Here is a 6,441-nt window from a genome sequence, read left to right as displayed (position 1 = left end):
CGGTGACGATTGTTGCAAAAGGAAGAAGACTTGTCCTTATTCTTCATTTCAAAGCAAAATATGCAAAAATGGACTGCAAAAATGAAATCTACGCGAAAAACTGGGTAAGGAGCACCTGTACTACAAAAAAGTCAACTCTGCAGAAAAGTCAACGGTCAACGGTCAAAGTCAATGGTCAAAGGTCAACTCCAGTGATGACGTCAGCAAGATGACGTTATCGGATGATGTCAGCTAGGGCTGACGTAGATGATGATGTGGCAGAGATGACGTCAGCATGTGACCCAGCGGCGCGTGAACGCGTGGTTCAATCTTCGCCGAAACTTCTGTCGGCGCATGAGGGCGCGTGGAACGCCTGATGATGCCGATTCTTCGCCGGTGATGTAGATCGGAGCAAGACGATTCCGATGACTGTGGCGGTGAGATGATCGGAGCAACACAGATGGCACGTGGAAAAGCAGTCGAATCTTTGACCGGCGCGTGGCGGCGCGTGGGAGGTCAGATGATGATGATTCCGGCGGCTATGTGTAGATCGGTTGAAAATCTACATGTTGATATTTCTTATGTCTTAATCGGAGGTCTGATGTGGAAGACCTGACGGAGGCAGTGATCTTGGTGGCAGTGATCGAGCTTCTGGCGGTGAAGATTCAACCTTGGCACCTCTGAGGGCACAGAAAAGGTTTACTGACCGAAGAAGTCGAGGCAGCGGAAAATACCAACAAAGACAGGACTGCAAGACACAAGAAGGTTAGAGCAATGGCTCTGATACCATGTTAGAAATACTGAATGATTGTATTGTATTTCATAAATCAAAGAATATACATCAGTGCCTTAATATAGGAGACATATGTGTGAGGTACAAGTAAAGTGTAGTACAAGTACAAGTGTGCTATACATGTAACCTAGCTGGGCCTAAAGCCCATAACATAATATATGTTAACAGTGTACATGAATCATGGAGTAAACTTTTTTTTCTCCGGTTTGAAAATGTTTTCACTTTACGTTCCTTTGGTTGCACTATTCTTGGGGAACTGCTAGTTATGAAGGAAGTTAATCCTGAATCCAACGATGAACAGAGGTGCAATGTGGTTGTTTCGCTTGACCTTGTACCTTTACATGAGAAGGATCTTGGTGTCAAAGATGTTCCACATATAGCTACTACTTTCATGGAAAGCCTTGTGTTACTTGATGGAGCGACTGAGCTGTCTGGATAAGAAGTTATATTGTTAGTGATAATCATAGGATTTTGTTATGTAAGTGTGAAACAAATGAGACCAATTTCATGCTGTTTCCTTTGATATCATTTTGTTTTGAGGTAGGCAGAAAAGTATTGATGTAATAATGCAGGTGAATTTTATTCTTGATTTGTATCAAACCTTAATGCTTCTTAGGAATCTCATATTATGTATCGTATGTGTGCTGAGATCAGGTGTTGATTGACTAATATGCAAAATGCACTTTAATCCTTTGTGCATTGCATTCCATCAAGCTTTTCTTCTTTTTGGAATTCCCTTTCAACATGTTTCATATACTGGTTTTTTTACTATCATTGGACCTTTCTTTTTAATTTATGTAATGTCTTATTTTCATTGTTTAAATCTGACTGACTTCTCTTTCTTTTTGATGAGTGTATATCAAAGTTTTATCTGTTCCTCTGAATATTTTGTTCTTTATGTTAGTGAGAGTGAATGTTGTACGTACGTTTACTGCTTTACTCCTCAGTGTGGATTGGTCAATGCTATGATTTGCAAATCAGTACTTGATATGTTGCTGTGTGCATTACATGGTATGGTCTTTGGGTTTGAAATTCTTTGCAAAGTTTGATAGGAATGTCTGCATAATGGCAATTGCAAATGTTCTTATCAAAGTTGATCCATTATTATTTCTTTATTCCACCGCTTTATGGAGTCGGATACAATGATTGGAGTATTATTGGTTTCTGAAGTGATAATTGGCTTTATCTTCGAGTCTATGGCAATGATTGGTATAGTTAAATCCTATAAATTAGCCTCAATTGGACATGGGAATGCACTGGAATGTCCTAGGAGTGAAGTGTTGCATACAAGATACAAGCCTTCAATAACTTCCTACAACTTCAAAATCTGTGTGTCTTATGCCTTTTGTAGTATTAAGGAACATATGAATCATCTCCATCTCCACCCCTTTAAATATGATTAAATGTATGTTCAAGTAGAGTTTGTGAAAAGTTTGAGACCCAATAATAAAGGGAAAAGAGATTTTGGCTCATATGAGTCATTTCTATTGGCATGCATTTATTCATACCATGGCGTTTTTGGAGGTTTACTTAGCAAAGAGAGATTCTTGAAGAGAATAGAAAATCTTATTGACTACCAAGAGATTCTGTTATAGAAAAGCAGTTAGAAAATAATTAACACCTACACTATATATATATACACTGAAAACAGAGTCCAAGTTTCCCACCTAAATAACTAACTAACAAACTTTCAGCCATACAACCAATCAGTGCTTGACACTTGTTTCCTTCAGTCAATGCTAGACAGCTGTCACTAATTTCTTCTTTCTTCTTTCGTTGGCACGTGCAATGCCATTACCTCTTTCTGTTATTTTCTTCTTCACTTCACACGTGCTGCTATTGTCCACTTCTTCAATTTTAACACAAAGAAATATGTTAACGGTGCTTGTTCATAATAATAATATAAAATAAAAAAAGGTGAAAGTTTCAACTAAAAGCCAACTATTATTGAATTTTCAATAACGTAAAAATTTTAGATTTAGAGATCCAACTACTTCATTTATTCAATCAATCTTTTTTCATTTGTCTAAGATGAATTTCTACCAATAAATTTTTTTAAAAAAAATTTTGTTATAGAAGACGACATTTTATAGTAGTAATAATAAATAGTAATAAATATAACAATAGAGGAAGAATATAACTTTGTATAACCTTTCCTCTAGTCCCCTTCCCTTGCATGTTGTTCTATTCTTTAAAATATCATGAGTGGCTCCCATAGGTTGGGCACCCTTTCGTTAAAAGAAGGAATCGAGCAGAATTTACTACTTTGGAAAGTAACAAAAGCTAATAAACAAATACCCATGTAATTAAATGTTGTGTGACTCCCTATACACAAACACATAAAAGACCAATGCACTTCAGCACTAGTTAACCAGATCCCTTAGCAAATTAGGAGGATTAATATCTCAAAACCACAATTTCAGTCCCTCCGGTTTAATTGTCCATACTAAAAGTGACACCAATCCGGTATCATGAAATTCTAGGCCTGATGTTGAGGCATTTGTAGGAGAATAATGTTGATATCATTGGAACCACATCCAACACATGAGGAAGCTCCAGTATTCCAAATCAAATCATAGAGATGGATTGCTTAGCCCCACAAGAAAAAGAAAAAAAAAACATGTAGAGATGGACTTAAACATTTTGACCATAAACTGCCAATGATATTGGTTTTTTAGAAACTTATAAACCAGATTTTGGCGACTCCCACCCATCTTGAATTTACAGTATTATCCGTACAGAGGTGTGTTCCCTCTCCACAGACAACATAAGGAAACACCATTCCTGTACTTATTTTCTGTGAAAGCAGATTAAGCAAAATACTATGCTTAAGTACAAGCTAAAAAAAAAATATAATTTCTACCTGTAAGGTAACAAGAAACAACACATCGGTTGTCTTTATCTCCAGAATCACAAGAATGAAGTTTTATATAAGGATAAATGTTACAATCTCTAAAACTTTCCTAAGATTCACATGGATGATTACTGAAACCCAAATCATAGGCAAAACAAAAGCAGTGCATAAGGGGGAGAAATTTTCAATCACCTTCATAACTGGAAGATTCATAAAGGTATGGTTGCAACAGTGGTAGCAGTCATGGATTATAAAAGTGCAGCTAAGCTTGTCAAAGGGAAGCAAGTCACTGTTGTGGGATTCCAAAAATCTGCATTGGACATTGCTATGGAATGCTCAATAGCAAATGGTATCAAACAAAAATTTCACTAATATTACAATGTTGAACTTGTAGGTTTTATAAAATACACAAACTTTAATAAGGTCATTTGCTAGGGAGAATTTACTAAACCATTAAGGCATATGCATGAAAAGTATTTATAATTATCTGCTCCATTTACTCAGATTTATACATATTGTTTTCATTGGCTTACACTTAATTTGCAGGCATTGACCATCCATGTACTGTACTATACAAGACCGAACATTGATTGGATTGTTCCTGATTTCTTTCCATGGGGTGTGCCTTTACCTTTGTTATACCTTAATCGCTTCGCAGAGCTATCAGTTCACAAGCCTGATGGGTTTTTTTTCTAAGTCTGCTGGCAACAATTCTTTCACCTGTGGTGAATTTTCTTTCTTTTCTTTACACCTTGAAGAAGGCTCTCCTAAGAGTTGAAGCTCAAAAAACTTTTATCATATTACAGAGATGGGCATTCTCCAAATTTGTTGAAAGCTATATATATATATATATATATATAAAAGCTTTGGTTGGCAAAGTTAGGAATGGTACCAAAACATAGTTTCCTTCAACAACTCAGTTCTTGTTTAATCTGGATAATGCTAGAAATATTCTATGTCAAAGTTGAAGAGGAAAGCATCGTTTTGAAATAAGGTACAAACTTCTGCTTCTGCGAAAAAGGTGTTATGGTTAATGGTGAGGATCAACTTCTGAAGACTGATTTAGTCATATTGGCTACTGGGTTCAGGGGTGATGATAAGCTCAAAGACATTTTTGTGTCCCTCCCCGCCCGCCCCCCCCCCTCCTTCAGGACCATATTGCCGGTCCCCTAATACCACAGTTCCCCTCTACAAGTTAGTTCATTTCTTTTGTGGGGCGGGGATCATAACATTAGAATTCAATAACAAGCAAAAGATTAAATGAACTTTAACAAAGAATACTCTATGTAGCAAAAAATAAGAGATGTTGGAAATTTTATGTATTATTTCATTAAAATTAACCTAAATTAGTCTTTTGAGGATCCATAATCAGGGACAGAATCAAATATTTTTCTTTGGGAAGCCATACATTTATAGACACGAAAAACAGATATTACATATAAATAGAAGCATAAACATTAATATCATACTTGTTGATAAATTAGTAAGCGAACATCATATGAAGATTATCAGTTCAATCTCTTTTATACTTCTTATAAGTAACCTCTCAAAATTAGAAACTTGTAATACAAAATTGAAAAACTTAATTTTATACCAAATTAATGAATGAATATTATATTTTTGTATTTTCTCTATAATATTATATACTCAGTTCTGCCATTGTCCATAATCAATTCCAAAACTTTGGGAGTAAGGCTTGATTGTAATTGTTTGGTTCCTCAGATAGTTTAAACCCTTCATGCATTTAGAAAGTAATAATGAAAATGAGGAAACGTAATTTTCAATTTGTCTGGGAATGCGTTCATCAACAAATTCCACAATTAGCAGTAGTTGCTTTCTCAGAGAGTGTTTCAAACTTGTATGCATCCGAGATGAGATGCTGATGACTGGCAAAGCTTCTTGATGGCATATTCAAATTGCCTAGCGTAAGAGATATAGAAAACAAAATGTGGAAATATGAGATGCATACATGAAGACATACTCTGGCCAATACTACAGGAGATCCTGCATTGGTGCTATTTTTGTACTTTTGTTTTGAATATAAATGGTGAGAAACTTAGATGAGTAAAGTAAAAATTAATTATTTCTACATATGATTGGCTTATTTAACTTTCCTTGCTTCATCTGTATCACCATCTTCTGTTTTGCTTCATGATTGGCTTATTCATCTTCAACTAGGAATTTTTCATTTGTTGCAAACAAAATGGCAATAATAGTAGTTATATACAGTGGTTACAATGTGCTTGTTGACTGCAGCAGAATTCAGGAACTCCTGTTAAAGAATGTCAATGCACTCCATACAAATTGCAGAAAAAAAAATTGCTTTAGAAAGAAGAAAGAGAATTTATGAAGAATTGAAACTAGGAAGTGACAATGATGTAACCAAAAGTATTCTGCGATAGATTCATAAGTCAAATACTTCATATGAAATCTGTTATAAACTGGAATTTTATCAAATAGAGAACTTTAATCAAATTCAATGCATCTGATTCAAAAATACTACTGATACTTGTTCAATACTTCAACACAACTGAATTATTTGAACGAACTAATAACTTGACAAATTGAGAAAATCTCTACTCCATTCTGAAAACTAGGAAGTCTTATTTACAAATTCTATCACTTACTAGTGAAAGAATCCAGCCTTCATCAATTATCCAGAGAAGGTATTTTTGCTATGTTGTGCATTGGAGTTACAATCAATGAGAATACCTCCTGCTATCATAATTTCTCCAATGAAGCTTCTGAAGCTTCCTGAGATGTAGACCAAACTCCATCCAGCTTTACAAATTCTACAATTATAAAAGCTCTAAAG

At 35.2% G+C, this 6,441-nt stretch overlaps 1 pseudogene; it reads left to right on the top strand.

The window, feature by feature from the left end:
• Window positions 1–3,845: 3,845 nt before the first annotated feature.
• Window positions 3,846–5,599, top strand: LOC126705201 (probable flavin-containing monooxygenase 1; annotated as a pseudogene).
• Window positions 5,600–6,441: the final 842 nt, after the last annotated feature.

Source organism: Quercus robur, chromosome 11 (genome assembly GCF_932294415.1).
Source record: "Quercus robur chromosome 11, dhQueRobu3.1, whole genome shotgun sequence".
NCBI lineage: Eukaryota > Viridiplantae > Streptophyta > Magnoliopsida > Fagales > Fagaceae > Quercus > Quercus robur.
The sequence above is the reverse complement of the archived record's forward strand: the minus strand, read 5'-3'. Positions and strand labels throughout refer to the sequence as shown.